The 22,503-nt window shown below is 43.5% G+C and overlaps 1 protein-coding gene and 1 long non-coding RNA gene across 4 annotated transcripts in view; both read right to left on the bottom strand.

The window, feature by feature from the left end:
- Window positions 1–22,503, bottom strand: part of LOC124665818 — a 36,138-nt gene that overhangs the window by 2,837 nt on the left and 10,798 nt on the right. The gene's annotated exons all lie outside the window — the stretch shown is intronic.
- Window positions 1,927–10,687, bottom strand: LOC124665821. 2 transcript variants are annotated; one of them, XR_006990704.1, is made up of 8 exons: window positions 10,619–10,687; window positions 9,588–9,702; window positions 9,358–9,414; window positions 9,250–9,269; window positions 5,822–5,984; window positions 4,417–4,527; window positions 3,760–3,920; window positions 1,927–2,027 (listed from the first exon to the last, which is right to left on the bottom strand). It is a non-coding gene; the product is annotated as an uncharacterized LOC124665821 (long non-coding RNA). The 2 variants fall into 2 exon arrangements; XR_006990705.1 differs by lacking the exons at window positions 9,250–9,269; window positions 9,358–9,414; window positions 9,588–9,702; window positions 10,619–10,687 and adding an exon at window positions 6,461–6,552.

Raw genomic sequence — 22,503 nt, 5'->3', positions numbered from 1 at the left:
AGTTAGTCCGAGCCGCTTCATCCCACTATGCCATAAAGATGCAAAGTACTCAACTAAAGATAACAAGAGCATCAACGCCCACAAACCATTGTGTTCTACTCGTGCAACCATCTATGCATAGACACGGCTCGATACCACTCGTAGGATAACGTTGCATAGAAAACAAAAAATTTTCCTACCGCGAACACGCAATCCAAGCCAAGATGCAATCTAGAAGACGGTAGCAACGAGGGGGTATCGAGTCTCACCCTTGAAGAGATTCCAAAGCCTACAAGATGAGGCTCTTGTTGCTGCGGTAGACGTTCACTTGCCGCTTGCAAAAGCGCGTAGAAGATCTTGATCACGATCGGTTCCGGCGCCACGAACGGGCAGCACCTCCGTACTCGGTCACACGTTCGGTTGTTGATGAAGACGACGTCCACCTCCCGTTCCGGCGGGCAGCGGAAGTAGTAGCTCCTCTTGAATCCGACAGCACGACGGCGTGGTGTCGGTGGCGGTGTAGAAGTCCGGCGGAGCTTCGCTAAGCAAACCGGGCAATATGAAGTGGAGGAGCAAAGCTAGGGTTTGGGAGGGGGTGGCCGGCCACTCTATGGGGGCGGCCAGCTTGTGGTCTTGGGGTGGCCGGCCCCCTCCCTTGGCCCCTCATTATATAGGTGGATCCCAAGTGTTGGTGTCCAAGTCTTCGAATAAGACCCGAAACCAAAACCTTCCATAGGAGGGGGCAAACCTAGCCCAACTAGGACTCCCACCCAAAGGTGGGATTCCCACCTCCCATGTGGGGGGTGGCCGGCCCCCTATGGTGGAGTCCACTTGGGACTCCACCCCCACTAGGGCTGGCCGGCCATGGAGGTGGAGTCCCTTGTGGACTCCACCTTCCTTGGTGGTTTCTTCCGGACTTTTCTAGAACCTTCTAGAACCTTCCATAGAACCTTCCGCGACATTTTATTCACATAAAATGACATCCTATATATGAATCTTATTCTCCGGACCATTCCGGAACTCCTCGTGATGTCCGGGATCACATCCGAGACTCCGAACAAATATTCCAACTTCATTCCATATTCAAGAACTACCATTTCAACATCCAACTTTAAGTGTGTCACCCTACGGTTCGAGAACTATGCGGACATGGTTGAGTACTCACTCGACCAATAACCAATAGCGGGATCCGGAGATCCATAATGGCTCCCACATATTCAACGATGACTTTAGTGATCGAATGAACCATTCACATACATTACCAATTCCCTTTGTCTCGCGATATTTTACTTGTCCGAGGTTTGATCTTCGGTATCACTCTATACCTTGTTCAACCTCGTCTCCCGACAAGTACTCTTTACTCGTACCGTGGTATGTGGTCTCTTATGAACTCATTCATATGCTTGCAAGACATTAGACGACATTCCACCGAGAGGGCCCAGAGTATATCTATCCGTCATCGGGATGGACAAATCCCACTATTGATCCATATGCCTCAACTCATACTTTCCGGATACTTAATCCCACCTTTATAGCCACCCATTTACGCAGTGGTGTTTGATGTAATCAAAGTACCTTTCCGGTATAAGTGATTTACATGATCTCATGGTCATAAGGACTAGGTAACTATGAATCGAAAGCTTATAGCAAATAACTTAATGACGAGATCTTATGCTACGCTTAATTGGGTGTGTCCATTACATCATTCATATAATGATATAACCTTGTTATTAATAACATCCAATGTTCATGATTATGAAACTAATCATCCATTAATCAACAAGCTAGTTTAAGAGGCATACTAGGGACTTCTTGTTGTCTACATATCACACATGTACTAATGTTTCGGTTAATACAATTCTAGCATGATATATAAACATTTATCATAAACATAAAGATATAAATAATAACCACTTTATTATTGCCTCTAGGGCATATCTCCTTCATGAGCTTGATGTTAACTAGGACCTGCCGTTGACCTTCACCATGATCTTTGCTATGGTGGGAACCAGCTTGTGGTTGGCTTGCTTCTTTTGAGTTATTCATCACTGCAGACAAGTTAAATGAAGGTTAGATCACTGTGAAAGAAAGCATACTAGCAGCTGAATGATGCAGCAACCACTTGAATCCTAATAAGTGTTATCTTCATGTCATGACAGAAAACGACTCAAATTTCTATTGGAATGGGGAAATATTTGGAAGTATAGGGGTGGAAGTACGTAGCCTCCATTAATTGGAAGCTCTATAATCTTAATATTCAGCAATAAGGACTTCAATATATGTCCATTCAGACTAGATAATCTCGGAACCATAAAATAGAATACTAGTAGTTTGGTTTCCTTAAATTAGACATAATTTAAAATCTGAGACAGTCTAGTGACAACAGTAGGTTGGTAATTTTAGTTGCAGATTGTCCCATCTTGCTCTCTTAAATATAAGTAAGTTTAGGTCTTGAGAAATTGCATCAGTGTAAGATGATACATGACATCATCTGCAAAGTGTTATGTGTCCTCGAGTGTTGCCACGAATCAAAAAAGAAAAATCAGGTGCATGTCTACTCCTTGGCCTAACAACAACATGATTCCCTTTAAATACACGATTTTTATTGTTCAGTTAGTAGTCATAAGCTATACTAGGAAAACTATTTTTTGCTTCTACCACCAGACTTGAAACAATAACGGATCAAGATTCCGTACAGAATGAAATAGTAATAAGAAAGCACAACCGAAGGCCATAGTGTAAACGCATTCCAAAGTTACACCAGTAGCTGCACGATTGCGCATTCCAATGGCATTCCAAATATACAACATGTCAGAAATATTTACCATTGCGCAAATGATAATTATATCATAAAAAAGGGAGAAACATTTAGAAGCAAAACAATAGGACATATGTATATACATCCATTTGGAAGCGGGATTGCCTAAACTTGGCCCCTTGCAACCACAAAATTTGCAAGATTCGTTAACTCCTACATAGCTTGGTCAGGCAAAGAGAAAAATGAAGGATGTTGGCATCTACAATTTTCTAGCAAGTAAAATATGAGCAACTCGTGAGAAGAAAATCAGATTGAGAAGATAATCTAACTAAAAATATTTACTTACGGTTTATTAACATCACATCAAAGAAAGCAGCAATAGTTACAATTGAGTATTTCTTATTTCTTTTAACATATCAGCGGCCAAATAGCTAAATCTTGGTTCCATAGTACATTAACAAAGGTTTTTTATTTTCAGTCATATTACAGCTAGCAGTACTATCAAGGGAAGAATCTTAGTTTTTGGACTAGCATGGTTGAAATAAACACGTCTACAATAGAAATGACGACAGGATTAGGGCTACAAAAAAATTAAACAATCACAACAAATAATAGCACTAGGACCTCTAATAACCAGGACCAAATGTCAATTAAAAGAAACTTTGAAACTAGGTGACCAAATGATCATCATCACCATAATTCAAAAGGGGATCGTCGGATCCATGGCCAAGCATACTACAACCAAAGCACTTAGACCGAGGTACCACAGAGCTTACAGGAGCTAGAGGTCAAAGGGGTAAACATGTTGCCGAGCACCTTTATGCCGAAACCAACCTTATAGCACCCAGATGATTAGTTCTTAGCTTAGAAACTATGTGACGAGATGATCATCATCATCATCATAATTTAAGTAGGGGTCATCGGGTCAATGCCCTGAGCCTAACCACGAGCAACGACACCATGGACACAGTATCATAGAGAACATGGGTGCCAGAGATCAAAGTGTTAAACAACTAGCTCACCAGGTAGGTTGTAGCCAAGGTTCAATGACAACCACCATAGCTATGGTGAGCCATCAACATTCAGAGGGACCCATGGTTGACCTTCACCATCATCTTGGCTATGACGGCACCAACCTTTGGGTTGGCTTGGTGCTTGACGAAGAGGATTGGTTTACTCATCACTGCACATAAGTTAAACATAAGGCCAGATCACTTCAATAAAATTTATTTATATAACAACAAATGCAAACAAGCTAAACTGAAACATAGTAACTATAAACCCAGGTAGTAAGATGAGATTGCAATAAAATTAAACCCAACCAGCATCAGCAGCTATACGTCCATCAGATAACATCAGGTAGCATCATCTATACATCCATAAGCTAGTAAAATGCAATTGCAACTAAATTTAATAGACACCTAGCATTAGCGGCTATACATCATCCAACATTAAGACACGCAGATAGCAACAATTGTGGCCGGCAAACATGGCCAGCAGCGCCGACTACCTAGCTTGATGCACAACAACTACATGAACATAATTTGAGTTTGGAGATCTCATGCACATCAGCTAGCTAAAATTAGGAAGAGCAACACATACAGCTTGCTACCATCGGCTAACTATACATGGATATCACTTCAAGCGGGACGCTACTACTACCCTTGCTCACCACATACCCAAACTGCCCAGATCATAAAAGGCACCATGACATCAAGGCTCCCGCCCTCCTGGCCAGGGATCAACTCCACTTCTCCCCTTGATGTCTACTGCATCAGGGCCACATGTATCTATGCAAAAAGGAACCAGGAAGTCAAACACAATTACAAAGGGCATAAGAGAATACAAATATATTATAAGTATAAAAAATGGGAAAGGCTCTTGCCCTCTCATTTTGGCGTGTGGTTTTATCTCAAAACATGGTTGGCATTGGCAAAAGCTCATTCAAAAAATCATTTGAAGTGTTCAATATGGTTAGCTACTAACATATGACCAAAGTATCTAAACAGGGAAATGCTATTACTTCGTTGCAAACTACACTAACACTAACATACATGCACAATCCGAACCTAATAACCTGTCAACATTAAAAAAACTAATGGCACACTAGAAGTAACTTAATGGTCGCTGCCATAGAAAAAAGTTTGTCAACCAATTACCAGCAACTCACATATCACATACACCTAAATACCTAATGCATAGGCTCAACCAGAGGTACGATTAACCAGAATAGGATGCACACCCACATGCACATGCTAAAGCATATATAATAATTTGATGACCCATTAAGTACCTTGTTAAGAAATTTTTTATTCACCATATTATGTTCTGAACCAAAGCGTTAAGCAACCAGAACTTAGTATTTCAACCTAAGAGAGTTCAGGGATTTCATCCAAAAATACGTATAAAATTCTTGTTCTCTAACCTGAAGGAGGATCAACCTAACTAAAGAGATCTACTTACGATCTATTAACATCACATCAAAGAAAGCATCGATGGGTACGATTGAGTATTTCCTATTTCTTTTAACATATCAGGGACCAAATAGCCAAATTATAGTTCCACAAGTACATTAACATAGGTTTTTTATATTCAATCATATTACAGCTAGCAGCACTAACAAGGAAATAATCTTAGTTGCTGGACTATCATGGTTGAAATGAATATTCCTACAACAGAAAAATAAGCTGGTTTAGGCCTACAACAAAAAATAAACAATCACCACAAATAATAGCAAAAGGACCTCTAATAACCAGGCATAGATGTCAATTAAAATAAATTTTGAAACTAGGTGACCAAATGATCGCCATCACCATAATTCAGATAGGGGTCATCGGATCGATGGCCCAGCATACTATAGCCAAAGCACTTAGGCCGCGGTATCACAGAGCATACGGGAGCTAGAGGTCAAAGGGGTAAACTTGGGAGCTAGGTTGAGGCACGGTGAGCTCATGTATCCATCCACACAAATACCAACCACCTTTATGCTGAAGCCAACCATATAGCGATATAGATCAATCAATGATAGCCAGTATCATAGAGAACATGGCAGCCAAAGATCAATGCGTTGAACGACTAGCTCACCAGGTAGGTTGTAGCCGAGGCCAAGCGTCACAACCACCATGGCTACAGCAAGCCATCAACGTTCACAGGAACCCATGGTTGACATTCACCATCATCTTTGCGATGATGGCACACACCTTCGGGTCGGCTAGGTGCTTGGCGAAGTTAGTTGGTTTACTCATCACTGCACATAAGTTAAACATAAGGTCGGATCACTGCAAAAAAAAAGTATTGATATAACAACATATGCAAACAACCTAAACTGAACCATTCTAACTCCATGCTTGACTAACTCTAAACCGAGCTAGTAAGATGAGATTGCAAGATAATTAAACCCAGCTAGCATCAACAACTATACACCCATCAGATAGAATATGGTAGCATCAGCTACACATATATAAGCTAGTAAAATGAAATTGCAACGAAATTTACTAGACAACTATCATAGGCAGCTATACATAGACCATCATCAAGACTCGCAGATAGCTAACAAGTTTCGGGCCGGCAAACATGGCCACCACCACCAGCTAGCTAGCATGATGCACAACGTCTACATGAAAAAGTTTTGAGTTTGGAGATCTCATGCACATCAGCTAGCTAACATCAGGAAGAACTACACACTCATCTAGCTACCATCGTCTAGCTATACATGCAAATCACCTTAAAGAGGACGCTACTACTACACTTGCTCAACACATATCCAAACTGCCCAGATTATAAAAGGCACCATGACATCAAGGATCATGTCCTCCACGGCCATCGACCAGCTCCACTTCTCCCCTTCCCGCCTGCTGCATCGGGGCCACATGCATCTATCTCGCCCTGCAAGAAAGGACCGATAAGTCAAACACAATGGCAAAGGACATAAGAGAACACAAAATATGTTATGAAGTATAAAACAGGGGAAAGTCTTTTGTCCTGTCATTTCGGCGTGTGGTGTATCTCAAAACCTGGTTGGTAATAGCTCATCCAGAAAACCATTTGAAGTGTTCAATATGGTTAGCAACTAACATATGACCAAAGTATCCAAACAGGGAAATGCTACTACTTTGTTGCAAACTACACTAGCACTAACATACATGTACAAGCTGAACCTAATAACCTGCAACATTAAAAATAAATCTAATGGCACACTAGAAGTAACTTAATGGCCGCTGCCATGGACAAAAGTTTGGCAAAACATGAGTTTCGACCAATTACCAGCTACTCACATATCACATACACCTAATGCATAGACTCAGCCAGAGGTCCAGAACAAGTCAACAGTAAACCAGAACGGGATGCACACCAACATGCACGTGCTAAAGGATATATAATAATTCTGATTCAGCATATTATGTTCCATTAAGTACCTTCTTAAGAAATTTCTGATTCAGCATATTATGTTCCAAACCAAAGGGTGAAGCAACCATAACTTGGAGCAGTATTTCAACCCAAGAGAGTTCAAGGATTTTATCCAAAAATACATATCAAATTCTTATTCTCTACCCCGAAGGAGGAACAACTTCAGAAAAACTTCTACATAACTACAATAGCCTCGCCTAAATAGGTCACAGAGTTGGTTTTACATGAAAATCAATAAGCCATTATGTTTTTCCAACAAGTTATTCAAACGAGAAAGATGGTACGCGAGATGACGGTTCTCTTATGTATCCAATCATGTGAGACTGAAACGAAGTTTAGCGCTGCAATTGAGACACGGCCACAATACTAAATGAATGCAAATAGGAGAAGCCTACTCAATTTCTTTGTACTATTTTTATGGTTTATTGGATCCTATAGGATGGTATAATCATCTTTATGTCACCCTTAATGCACTATGTATCTTACTCAATTTAATGAATTAAGGTGAAAGCTACAATGAGCAGCTTGTGCTACTAGAGAACGATTTCAATTCATCTTACACTGGCATTTTCCTCTTGGTCCTTATTGGCTTTCAAGGAAATTGTTAACATAATATCCAGAGTAGACTGGAACATGACATAACAAAATATGCATGGTAATGACAGGGCTTGACAAATTGCCCAGCTCCAGCACCAAAGATTTAATGGCTTTGACATGGTTCGACAAAAAACCCATGGTTGCTTGGAGTGGATCCAAATCCATAACAAGAACGCTCTCTCGTGCGGCAGGCTAAGGAATGTGTACTGTGCAAGTCACCTTTGTATCGTACCTATCTTTACTAATAACCTGCGAGCATTAAAAAAATCTAATGGCACGCTAGAAGTAACTTAGTGGCCGCTGCCATGGACAAAAGTTAGGCAAAACATGAGAGTTTTGACCAATTACCAGCTACTCACATATCACATACACCTAATGCATAGACTCAACCAGAGGTCCAGAGAAAGTCAACGAGATAACCAGAACGGCACCCACATGCACGTGCTAAAGGATATATAATAATTCGATGTCCCATTAAGTACCTTCTTAAGAAATTTCTGATTCAGCATATTATGTTCTGAACCAAAGGGTGAAGCAACCATAACTTTGGAGTAGCATTTCCACCCAAGAGAGTTTAGAGATTTTATCCAAAAATACATATCAAATTTTTGTTCTCTACTCTGAAGGAGGAACAACTTCAGCAAAACTGTTACATAACTACAATAGCATCGACTAAATAGGTCACATGTTGGTTTTACATGAAAATCAATCAGCCATTATGTTTTTCCATACAAGTTACTCGAACAGAAAGATGGTATGCGAGATGACAGTTCTACGATGTATCCAATCATGGTATTCACGTTAATGACAAAAACATGAAGTAGTATGACACAACTAACACTCTACTTATCTTCCATCAAATTTACATAAGACAAGAGAGCCAGGCCAATTCATAAAATACAAACTCGCTCACTGAATCTGCAGACTATGTTCCACATTTATGAGAAGTATGACAAGACAAACACCTCAACTGAAACAGAACTTTGGCGCTGCAATTGAGACAAGACCACAATACTAAATGAATGCAAATAGGAGAAGCCTACTTAATTTTTTTATTCAAATTTTATGGTTTATTGGATCCTATTCATATAGGATCGTATAATCATCTTTATGTCACCCTTAATGCACTATCTATCTCACTCAAATTAATGAATTAAGGTGAAAGCTACAATTAGCAGCTTGTGGTACTAGAGAATGATTTCCATTCATCTTAGACTCGCATTTTCCTCTTGGGCCTTATTGGCTTTCAAGGAAATTGTTTACATAATATCCGAGTAGACTGGAACCTGACATAACAAAATATGCATGGTAATGACATGGCTTGACAAATTGCTTAGCTCGAGCACCAAAGATTTGACGGCTTTTACATGCCTCGACAAAAAATCAATGGTTGCTTTGAGTGGATCCAAATCCATAAAAAGAATGCTCTGTCTGTGCAGCAGGCTAAGGAATGTGTTTGTATCGTACCTATCTTTACTAGATACATGATTGACGTTGAGCGGAATCACCTTGGTCCGATGCTCAGCAGCTTCGTCATGGCAACAAGAATCAGCGAGAACAGATTAGAGAACAGAAAAGAGTTGGTTCGAACTAGCGCAGAGGGGACACAAGATTACCTTGTGGCATGGCTTCCATGGTCACGTCCTTTGCTTCATGTCCAGCGACCCAACAATCTCCAGTATGCAAACAAAAAAGGTTGCCACATTTTCAGCTCAGTCTCAACCATGTATAGGCACAGAACACATACTAATAAGTTGGAAAACAATGGCGCATTACACAGAGGCAAGCTAGTTGGCACCATGAGAAACTAGGCTATGTCACAGCGGAAAAGGGGAAAAAGTAGTACCGCCATGGAGTGGTGGAAGAAGGTGTTGGACCGCTGTGAGTACTGCTCCGAGAACTTACACATAATTTCCACCGATTGATCCAACCCATTGACTCCTACCCATCGACTCCTCTGGCTGCTCAAGGAGAGAAACAAGTTGATAAATGAATTGAGCTGATTTCTCGAAGAAAAAAATGAATTGAGTGATGTAATTACTATGAAGCCATTTCAGTTTGTTCTAGTCAGTAAAATAGATACACAGTTGAACTACTACTATGAGTTGCAATATAGAAGCTTTTATAGTTTTAATGATGACAATTACAATGCATAAAAATTACACTCCAGAGTCAGTTATACTGAAAACCATTTTAGTTATATCCATGCAGATTCTTACTGCATCAAGAAAGCATCCAGATAATATTCAAGGCCGTATATACCACAGTAATAGTGAGTGTACAGTGACACATTTCTGCAAAGAAAGTATACAAACAACATTGTTTTTCTTTTGAGAATCTAACATGCATGTGAACAAATTGGTTTGGCCTCAAACGGTACACCGATCCCAAAAATACCGAAAATACTTACGTATTGTTCAATAATGTTGACAAATAATCCATGGTTAGATGTTGACAATACTTTTGCTTGCAGATGGCCAGAGTTTTCAGTAGCTTATCACTAGTGTGTTCAGTTAACCCTGTCTAGTTCCTTTACGTAAATGCAAGTATTGGTAGCAGATTATTTTCTTCAAGTAGCAATGACTTGCTTATTCACATCAGCATATCATTAGTAATTAAGCTCAAAAACGACAGCGCTAGGAAAAATAAGATGGCAATTTGTGTTGGTTTACTATTGCCATGGGTAAGTGAGGCTGGAACTTGAGGGAGCATCTGAAGATGTTTACCTGCTCGAGCTAGCAGGGCCTTGATGGCAATAGCGGTGAAGAAGCAGAGGAAAGATATGATATTGAAGTAATTGAATCGGGGGGGAAGAACACTTTTTTAGATGGAAATTGGGGGAAGAAAATGAGTGTGATGCAAAGGGAAATCTCATACCTTGAGCCTGTATATACGGGTGCCGGGAAGAGCGTGCTACCTACAGCGGCGGTGATCGACACCATCGGTGGCGCACGGGCAGGGTGGGTGATGGCGGGGGAATCGAACGCCTAGAGCTGCGCCGTCACCTCCTGATGGCCGGCCACGACGCGCACGCGCGCGGGCGAACGCGGACGGCGGCAGGCTAGCTCGACGGAGCACCGTGCGTCGTGTTACCGACCCACACGCACTCCGGCGAGCAAGTCCGCCGCGGGTCGACGGCCGGTAGAAGGCCGCGCGTCGCGAGGGCCGGTCCCGTCGTCGTCGATGCCGCTCGCCCTGCTAGGGTTCGCGATTGGAGACGCAGCAGTGGTGAGCCGGAGGTACGGCGGCGGATGTGGGTGGAGAGGCTGGAGGAGGCGGAGAGAATGGGGATCGACGAGGCGTTGGGTGAGTACGGCGTGCGTTTCGTTTTCCTTTTTCTTGATCATCAAGTAATAATTGCGTTGTGTTTCTTCAGCGCGCGATCAACGAAGCGTTGGGTGAAGCGTGCATTTTGTCACGCGAATCCAAGGGGCTGCTTCGTGGTTTGCCTTGTTTCGAGGAGACCGGGTTTTAATTTTCGTTCTGAAATCGTGCAAGGCTTTTCTGTTGATTTATGTGTCCAGATTTAATAGCGTGTAGGCGTATACGTCTGTGTTACATACCAACAAACCAAAAAAGGCCATGAGTAGAACTCTCCACCTACGTACAGTACATGACTACGGTGAGTCCATCCCTTTTTTCCGAGTGAAGTCCATCATACTACCTATAGTAGCTTTCCTCCTCGAAATAGGCTTTCGCCCCGCTATATTAATATAGCAATGACCCGATACAAGATAGAGACCACCGCTGGGGCAAACAGCACGACAAAGCCCAAGAGAAAACAAAAGAAGAAGAAAAAAGAAAGTAAAGTTGACAAAGTTGGATCGACGAAAACGTTGATGATCCGCAACCGCTGCGCCCTCCGGAAGATTCCCACCACGAGCTTAGCCCTCTGAAGCGTCGCATACCAAAGCAGCACCTTCAAGAAGGGATGCCACGATGACGACGTTGTTGCCCGGACAAGCCTAGGGTTTTCCCCGGTATGTGGAGGGGTAATGGGAAGGGGAAACCCCGACGCCCCTCAAGAAGGAATGGTGGCGCCCGCGAGCGTCACCGTGTCGGTGTCGGCCATCCGACAAGGATTTCTCCCGTCCCCCAAAGGCCCACGGCCCCGGTCACTCAGTTATGCTCCGCCAACCTCGCCGCCCACCAACTCGCGCCACCACGGTCACGCAACCACCACCGCCATCTCACCGTTGCCCACTGACGAGGACCGACGAAGCCGAGAGGAGGCAACCCGAGCTGAGGAGAGCCTGGACAGCAGCCACGCGGGAGGGTGCAACCTCCATCGCCAGCTGCGGTGACAGACCGGACGCATCTATAGGAGCAAACCAGGCCCATCTGGCCCGGCAGGCTCGTGAACCTCCCGTGGCCGCGCTGCTGTCCACGCGCCGCCGTCCTAGCCACACTCAGCAAGGGAAGCTCCTCCAGCAGCTGGGAGCACACACAGTTACACCATCTAGGAGGGTTCAATTCACGAAGCTAGGGGGTTCATGGACCCAAACATTAGTTCATCCTTAGCACATGCACACACACACATATTTCCTCTTCACAACGAGAACCCTCACGTCGAGCTACCGAAGACAAAGGCCAAACAACTCGGGGCTACTTAATCTGCTAGTGTGTGCATGGAGACCGCTGTCACCGACATGCTCCTGTGAAGAGGAAACGCAACGCACTGACTCGCGTGAGAGAATTGTCGTGAATAGCGACGCCCCTGCCACAACACAACGCTCAACAACATCCTCCTCGGTGGTCCACCGCATCATCCGCTCGACGGCGGTACATCGAAATTGGCGATCCCACATGAATTTACTCATTTTTAATGTTCACGTGATGCTTCCCGTGTCTCACCCTAACCTAACCTAATATCTCGGAGTTAGTATCTACTCAAAACATTCAGTCTCGCGGGTCATGATGAGATTCAACCAGACAAGCAGCTGTTCACACGGATAGAAAAATTGCAGTGATCTCGTTTTTCAAATAAATCAAAAATCATAGTTTTGAGTTTCAAAAAAATCTGGAAAAAAAAAATCTGCATATAGCCAATAACGTATCTCACAAACGTGTAAAATATCAACTTCAAATACTTTATATTCTGATCTCCACAAAGAAGAAAAAAGTATAGATCTAAGTAGTCATTTTCAAATCTCCAAAAACATGTCAGATTTTGTTATTTATGTCTAGCGCAAAATAAAACGAATTTCGGGTTAAGATTTTGCATGATTGTGAGACAATGTCCAAAATTATTTTCAGATTTCGGATGTGTTGCGTGAAAAGAAAAGAAAAGAAAGCAAACGAAGAAGAAGAAGAAAATCGATGGGCTTGGCTGAAATAATGCGTGACTGATGCACTAGTACTACCAATGTCTGGGGCTTCCATCCGCATGCCCGCGGCGCATCCGTAGGCGGGGAGAAATTAAAAAGAAAAAAAAGATACAAACTCGTTCTGGCTCGGTCGCTACAGAATCATGCGCGCCGTACGGATGACAAAGGAGGAGAGAAGGATACAAATTCGTCAACGATACGTGTCGTTGCATCCAAACACAAGAGATCGAGCAGCGCGCGTTGAGCAGTAAAGGAGGCGACGACGCGACGCGACCGACCGATCGCTCGCTCGATACGGCGGAATCGCATCCACCGCTTCCCACCGTACGCAAATAACGGAATCAGGCAGTGCTGCAGCGGATCGGGCCTAAATCCCAAACAAGGCCGCCCAGGGGTTAGCCCCATCACTGCTCATGGAGTCACCGAGTCAGCTACGCTCATGAGCTGATTGCTCCATGCATTGGGCCTGACGTCCTGGCCCATCCATGTACGCGGATGATGCCGCCGCCGGACAGAGTTTCTACTCCTTTATTGCGCGGAATCGATCCACGCATTAGCGAAACACATCTCTCCATCGATCAATCTCGATACCACCGGCAGGAGATGCCGCCGCCGCGCACAGGCCAGCGCTGCCCCCGTCCTTCTTCGGCCAACACCGCGCCCTACTGCAGGACGAAGGCGAAAGACCGCCGGATCAAAAAAGATCGTCAACACCGCAAAGCCAGCGGCAGCCCGACCGTGTCTCTGTCGGACGACTTGCTCACCTGCATCTTCGCCGGGTTATCGGACGCGGCAGCTGCGGTCCGCTGCGCCGCCACGTGCCGGCGCTGGGGGCGCGTCGTGGCCACGAGCGCCTCCATCATCTCCCTCTCTCTGCCGCCCCTCGGCCGCTTTTTGCCGGACCTCGCTGTCGGCCTCTTCCACCGGGAGATAGACTACCTGCCCGCAGCGGCATCATCCCCGCCGTGCTTCGTGCCCATGGCCTCCGCCGCTCGCTTCCTCCTCGCTGGCCAGCAGCGGCTTCTCAGCGTTGCGGGGCTAGGCGACGACGGCGGGCTCTTGAACCACTCCCGCCCCGTTGCGTCCCGGAACGGCCGCCTGGTTCTGGAGCTCCGGCGCGAGGGCCACGCTGCCGGCGGTCTCCGGCTCGCCGTCTGCAACCCGATGATGCCTAACAGCATCGTCGTCGTGCCGCCTCTGGTCTCATCGGCAAGCACCATACAAGACTACGGCTGCGCGTTGCTCACCGGCCAGGACCTCCGCCCACCTCGCTGCAACAGTTTCTTCCGTCTGCTGCTCGTCTACAACCACAACCGTGGCCCCGGGAACTCGACCGTGCTCCAGTGCTACTCCTCGGACACTGCCTGCTGGGGACGGGAGGCCGAGTGCTGCGTCGAAATCCCCAGCACGAAGATCTGCGACATCGGCCAAGCTGTGGTGCGCCGCGGAGTGGCCTTCTGGGCGCTGGACCTTGGGGTGCTCGGGGCACGCCTCGATCAGATCGACCAGCATGGCGCCGTGATGGACATGCACTTGGTGCCGTATGACACACCTCATTGGTGGCCAGAAAAGCGGCTCTTGGGCATCTCGCCCGACAACAGACTCTTCTTCATGTACACTGGGGTCGTGCATCAAGAGAAGATTATGATGGCCAGCTTCTCCTACTTCGAGTTCGAGGAAGAAGACAACATTCGCACTGGCACCAAAGGGATCTGTCGTGACGAGAAACACTTGCGGATGCCCCAGATTAAGATGTCACACCGTAACACCGCCATCAAGCTGCGGTGGTTTGGCGAGAAGAGCGGTCTCGTCCTCTTCACCATGGGAAGACCTAGCGGGCACAGGGGCACCTTCGTGTTGAACCTCCACGACGAAGTCGTCAACAAGGTCGCTGATGACGGTGACTCGTGGAAGAACTTGCTTGGGTATGAGATGGACATGGCGGCCTACCTTGCCTTCTCCTCCGTCGATGGACGGTCACTGCTGGAGAAACCGCCGATGCCGAGTGTTTGGAGGTTTGCCCAATGTAGAACCACGGGTACTCGGTATATAACCTATCCTTAGAAGAAAACCTCTGTTACGTCAGTGTTTTCAGCCTGTTACGTACCTGAAACCATTAGTCACTTTTGTTTAGGGAGGGTTGTCATATTTACTGAACAGAGATTTCAAGGCACTGGAGGCCCTAATTTCATTCAGCTCAATTGCACCATACAATGTGTATTACAAAGTTCACGCATACAAAAAATTCTACAGTTTATATATGCTTTGAAATTTGTTTGCGATAAATACAAGTAACAATTGTAAAGCTCAAACTCTAGTTATAGTAAACTAATCGTGTTTCATGGTGATAAATTAAGTGAATTGAGCTAATGATGATCACTCGAGGAATTTAACACGGCTAAGGGTGTTCATCAAAGGTTGTGAAAGAGCCCGTCATAATCAGCATATTCCAAACATACGACAAGCGCTACCATAATGACCAATATAGGTAATTGGTTAGTTTTGAAAAAAATGACTTACGGACTTCTAGCCGATTTAGGACGGTGTAAAGAGACCAGTTATGAATGCCCCTGAATACAGCACAACAAGTTTATCATAGTTTGCTTCCTTGAGACCCCTTTGGTCTGGAAGTGGTCATCCACTGCCGTCCAATCGCCACTAGCTCGCCGTTCTCCTTCTTACGAACCTTTGTCGTCACCGCTGTCATCCTCCCTTTTCGGTCCACCACCCTCCCATCCATCTCCACTTCGTCCTACAAACATTTCAGCAAGTTTTCACTTCAGTTTTGTAAAACCACACTTGTACACTTGCATGCGCGAGAACAAAAAAAAGCAGCTAAAACCTGAATTTCTAGATTTGTTTTAACAGCTTCTCTTTATATATAATGCAAAGGCAGAGCTCCTGCCAATTAACCGTCAAAACAATCCTGAATTTCTGCAACTTCAAAAAATGGAACTTGATGGAAACTGAAAAGCGTCTGAATTGGAATGCTGGCATGTGGAACTAATACTTTGTTTGGACCGTGATGAGAATGTGCCCTTAAAGCTCGGTGTGCCGCGCCTGAAAATGCCACAGCCTAAATTTGTTCGGGAATATCGCTTCTATGGTAACATAACCGCTACACTGCGTTGCATAAATGACAGAAGAGGAAACAAAACTATGCAAGTCTTGGTGAAGAAACCACCATTGCATTGTCTCTGGCCTAAGCCTAACTATTCAAAGAAGGGATTGTAGAGTAATTTTGTTACAAGAATAAGAAATTGTTGAAAAGCTCTCAAGAAAAGCATCTATAGATGGATACTCTACTACGACTTCAGAAAGCACACGTTCAGAAGGAATAATTAACACGATCCTTTTGGCCCCTTTTGGCCCAAAAAGCAGCTTTCCTGGAAAGACCAAACTCGCCTAATCCAGTTTTATATGATAATCCGCCGCCCACACAACCTAATCGCCGCCCTAAACCCCTAACAGTGTGATGTAAGTAATGTTCTTTCTGAAGTATTTGATTATGCATAAACATCCCTCATAATCAAATTAACAGTTTATCACTTTCTGGTACTGACAGCCTAGATTACCGATAGAATATAATGATTAGACATGTGAAATTGCTAGCTGAAATTGGTCGTTGCTATCAACATAACGATCGCAAGAATACATTTTTACCCAAATATACAAACGATTTTTTTTTGTTGCCAGCTGGCCGTTGCTATCAACATTTTTACCCCTCTCCATGGCCACGCGAGGGACGGATGGAGCCAGCTGGCCGCCGGATCCGTGGATCGCGCGCGCGAGTAGTGCACCACGCGTGTGTGTATGCAGGTGACGTGCGGATCCAAACGAAACTAGCGCTAAAAAGCCCACGCGAAGGGAGCCATCAACCTATCGAATGAACCGGACCGGCCGGGCCGGATGAATAAAATGCCTATCCGCACACACTCCAACGAATCAGCCGCGCCCGCGTCCAAGAAAAATAATAATGAACAAGATGTCGAGTTGAATTAGTACTTACCGGCTGAAAACCAAGTCCATTGTATTTCTCTTGTTTCCGAACTAACTGCTACTCAAACGACCACGGAATGATACAAAAAAGGAGATCCGCAAAGAAGAGCATCCAAATACAGATGGAGAAAAGAACAAAAAGTTCACATGAGCGAAACCATGGAATATCTGAGATTGGTGGATTACCTGCTGGATCCCCCTCTTCGCGGGCGGGATTAGATCAACCATGAACATGACTGCCCAAGAGATCGAGCCGCCGACGGAGTTACCCTCTCCTCTCCTCTCCGAGTAAAGAGTCAAAGTCTAAGTCACACGCGACGCACGCGTTGGCTCCACCCCTCCTCATATTTATAGACTATTTTGCATGCAAGTTTTTGCCGCCACTATTTTCATTTTCGTCACCACAACCCCGCTTAAACTACCCGCTGGGGGATAAGTGGGAAATCATCTCATCTGGGACGATAAACTGTCTAGAAGAAAACATCCCTCGGATCAATGACACCTGAAACGCCCCATAATTCGCCCCATAATTACGGGATCTACATCATGGTTTAACTACGGGATCCTAGTCAACAATCTTAAATTATGGACCTTCTCACTCGCGTTTATTTACTTGTTTGTTTGCCTAAGCTGGACCTGGACCTGGACCTGGCTAGATGCACTCCTTCCATTATTCACGCTCTGGTGCAGATTATGATCGTCTCCATCCTAGGCGTGTTTGCTAAAATTAGGGGAATGGGACGGGATTTACAGTAGGGAAATTATTACTCCATCCGTCCACAAAAAATGTCTCAATTTCGTTAAAATATGCATTTATCTAGACGTGTTGTTTAAGTTTGTAGATAATACAAATTTATACAAAGTTGAGACTTCTTTTTGTAGACGGAGGTAGTACGAGATTAGATTGGGAAGATAGATTGTTGTTCCCATTCCATTGTTTGGTAGTAGTACACGATACGAATTACCAGTGAAATTTTTACGGGAAGTTGCTTTCCCACGCTTGGATCGTGGGTTTACTCATAGGGACGTGGGCAACGACCAGATTGTTCTTTTCCTCATTTTCGACGCCAATTCCCAATCCCACCATAAATTTCCACGGGGTGCCTGGAAAAGAAAGTGTGGGAATTTGATAGTATGTTAACTCCCTTTTCACACGTCCTACGTCCCTAAATCAAACAATGGATGTTAAGCCTCCGCTACCATAAACTCTAATTCTCTGGGTTTCTAATTCTCCAAACAAACCCGACGGATGCTGACTCGTAGGAGATACGAAAGTTATCCTCAAGATGAAAATCAATGTCGGGCAACGACATGTTCCGGAATGACTTTAAGCTACATATCATGCATTTACAACTTCCGTGAGATCTATCTTTTCTTTGCTTCATTTTTTCCTGTTTAAACACACTTCAATTTCATAAAATTTCGGCATCAATCTGCTACTTTCTAGACCAGATCACACAACAAAATTATCAACATCAAATATGCATCATTTCAAACATAGGGTCCAGCTCAGATCACAAAAGAAACAGTAGTTATAACACTATTGTATTAATTTGGAGCATTACAATAATTCCAAGTGTGTCATTGCAATGGTACATATCATCGATCTTGGAAGCATTTTGAAACAACAAAAAAGCAAAGACATAAACTCTTCATCGTCGTCATCAGCAGAAGCTCTCCTTGCAGACCAAGAGAGAGTGAGAGTGACATGAGGGTGCAAGGGTCAGTCAACACAGGTTCCTTTCGCCTCATCTCAAACCGCATGATTGTTCCTCCTTGAATATTGTCACATACCAGAAGGCAGAAGGCACCTGACGAAGAATGTACGCAGCTGGAGTTCTTTGAAGAAGAGTACCTGCAACGCCAAGAGGAGCAGACTTATGATTTAAGAGATGAATTATGATAGCGATTAACCAAAAAAAGATGTAATTCTCTTCTCTTGCCCATTTTTAACAGATCACTGAATAAACAACCAAATTTAATTTCAAAACAAAGAACATACCAGGCAATGAAAAGGGAGAGAACACCCTTGCACAGATCAGGCTACTAAGTTCTACCAAGCCAGCCATACAAATTCGCATTCTCGCCAGATATCTATGGATTGATCAGCAGAACTCTAAACAACCACAACAAATGTATCAAACATATTTACAAGTGGTAAAGTTTAGATGTTTGTATTCAAGTGGCTATTATTCTGTGTACTAGCATGCATGTTTTCATGAAAACAATTACAAATGTATCTTCATTTCTTAGTGCAAGAATTTAACTGATGGTGACATGACAAGCATGGACACATGTCATCTTTGGAGAGGTATTATAAAAGCACAACACTAATTCCTTTGAAACGGAGGCGAAGATAGTGCATAACAACAATTTTCATATAGAGCAATAGACTTATGAGGTCACCATTAAGTAGACATCAATGGCACAGAAAAGAAAACAAATACTTAATCAACCTTCGAGGATGGTACTCTTGGAAGCAGAGGGGTCAGCAAGGTGATAAGGAACAGTAAGAACAAATGGAGAACAGAAGGAGGATATTGAGAGAAAGTAGCTTGTCAATGCTCTTTCTTTTCTGATGTGTAACTGTAAGTAGGGATATACAAGTGCAAGCGAAGCTACAAACATCTTCCAACGTTCCGGAATTCTCCTTTTCTGTGCCCCGGATGAACATAGGCTTCTTATCGTCGCAAATTAAGAGTGGCCAACTAGATTGGGAAGAAAATTACCTTTGTGGAGGAAAGACATCGCCCAGACCTCAACGATAACAATGCGAGGAAGTCCAGTACTGCAAAAAATGGAATGTTGTAACATGGATATTCCACTGCCTAGATTCACATTAATATATGATGCATTCTAGACAAAAAAAAACCCAGATTAAAACTAATCTAGTACACTCATCCAGCCAAACATTGACACGTGCCTCTAGAACACACAGGTGGAAGAGAAATGCTAGGCCAGAACCAGGCAACCAGCAAAGATCAACCAGAAAGAACCAACACGAGTTACATATCAGCAACATCGTCATAGTTAACTACACCAACGGGCTATCCCATTACCATCCTAATTAATGGACAGTAAATGAGAGCAAAAGGGCCATCGGGATGCTAGTAGATGCAAAAAAGAAAGGCAACAAACAAATTTATGAAAGGAGACCTCCTCTCTAGATTTGGCCATGCATGTTGTTCACCATCTCAATTCGCAGAGAACGAGACATCATGACTCAGGAAGCCATTGATTACAAAAACAAATTGTCTTACCTGAGGTGGATGATGGGACAACATGTCAGTGTGTTGCCACTGTGATGAGTTTGCAATAGGGAGCAGGAAGGAGTCATTGATCTCGTAGACATAGCCCAGTAGTGATCTTCCTAATCAACGTCCAACTGATGGCTAGCTGGTAGTACCATAGTTTGTCCGGGTTCATTGCAGGGCACTTCCTTATGCCAGCCGTAGAGAGTGGCTCATGATGAGAACACTAGCTGCAAACATCAAATGAGAGGAGTTAATGCCTAAACCACACGGCCAAGTCTAATTGGTGCACAACAAGCAATGGCAACAACATTAAGAAGTTAAGAAAGTTCACCCTGGTTCACATATGTACGTATGCATGAAAAAACACTAGCTACTCAAAGTACATGAGTAGGTACATACATCATGAGATGATGAGCACTAGCCAGTTAAATTTGGGTAGATGCCATGCCGAGGTGAAGATGAAATAAAATAGTGCAAAGCTTCAGCCTATCGAGCTAGCTAAAGTGTCAAATGCTCTCAGATCCAAGACGACAAACTATGTCTAGCTCAGTACATGGAAAACAGGGCCTTCACTCTATACAGATGCTCTAGGCCAAAAAAAAGTTGATCATTTCACAAAAAGCGAATTCACCCATCAACATCAATTTCCATCTTTTTTTTCTCACTAATAATCGCACCTGCAATTACCACAAACAAATCCTCGAAACAAAAACACTATCTTGGCCCAGTAGAGATTTAATGAACTAAGTAACAAGGTGCAATCACATATCAATATAACACTAGTTTTAGTGTTACACGGATTAGTCAAGAATACATCGATCTTGCATTAAGTTAATATGATAGAACCCTGCCACACTCCACTACAATCTTTGGCCCCTTCAACCTCGCCCTTCCACAAAAGGGATTCAGCATAAAAAAGATCCATACCTCATGTAAATCAATAGTGAAAAACAATGGAATTAAATGCATAACAACTAAATCTAATCACAGGAAACAAGATTAATATAGCTAGTATCACAGTAAACAAGATTAACGCAGGAACAATATCAAAATTCGCAGATCAAGCTTCCAAACAACAAACATGCATCACATTTTGACATTACAAATCAGCAGGAATGTATCTAATTATTTCTTGCTGCACGTTTTACTGGAGTTTTATGTTCTACTCATAAAAAAGGAAAGATGAAGAAGTATTCTACACAATTGAGTAATCTGTCAGTTATCGTAATACTAGCAATTGCAGACATCCAAACATATTAACATGTACAGAAACTAAAGAGTGATTACCACCTTATTGTCCAGGAAAAAAATGGAGAGGAGAGCTAGCCTCTAGGTAGGGGCAGGATGATCTTGCCAGCAGCTGGGCTCAAGATCGGCTTCGATGGTAGAACCTCATGGCTACCATCTCCTGCATGAGTGCTCCAGCGAGCACCCAAGTGCAGAGGTTTCAAAGTCAAGGGCCATCGGAGGTCTACAACGCAGAAAATTGACACCCAAATGTTAAATTGAGCCTGGTACTTACAATATTTTTCAGTATAGGAAATAAAATATAAAAGTTCAATATATATGTGCAGTCTATAAATAAAGCCATGCTAGCATCTGTGGAATTAACCTTTTACACTGTGGAATTAACCTTTTACGTATTTTTTGGAGTACTAACGAAATAAATTGTCTAGATAAGTACCTTCGTGTGTAATCAATGAGAGCAAATTTCTCCTGAATCAGACGCCTAGAGTGAAGGAAACAACTCCAGCTGTGGTGTCAAATTGTACGACTATTTTTCCAACCAACATGCAGGTTTGCGTCTTTAACTTCTTATTATTCTTCCCAATCCCAACATCCATCCTCCAAAAAGTTTCTATAAACAATATAGATTTCTTGGAGAGCTCTGTTCTCTGATCTATCTTTGTAGTATGTCTCTTTCTCCATTGGTCTTCTTAATTTTTTTTCCATCTGACTTGATTGGATTTTGAGGTTGCTACCTAGAATATGAGATTGCGAAGCTATCCTAGGCATCAGTAAACAAATAAGAATAAGAGCACAATTGCATAACTAGCAGCAAGCTGAAAATTGATATCTGAACTTTCCAACTCTTAAACCTGTGTTCTCTCTCTCTCTCTCTCTCTCTGTAGATGTGAAGTTAGTACATCTTTATTTGTGCACTTGTGATTTACGATTACAA

The sequence above is a fragment of the Lolium rigidum genome, chromosome 6 (genome assembly GCF_022539505.1).
Source record: "Lolium rigidum isolate FL_2022 chromosome 6, APGP_CSIRO_Lrig_0.1, whole genome shotgun sequence".
Taxonomy (NCBI): Eukaryota; Viridiplantae; Streptophyta; class Magnoliopsida; order Poales; family Poaceae; genus Lolium; species Lolium rigidum.
Note: the sequence above shows the minus strand (reverse complement) of the source record. Positions and strands in the feature narration are given on the sequence as shown.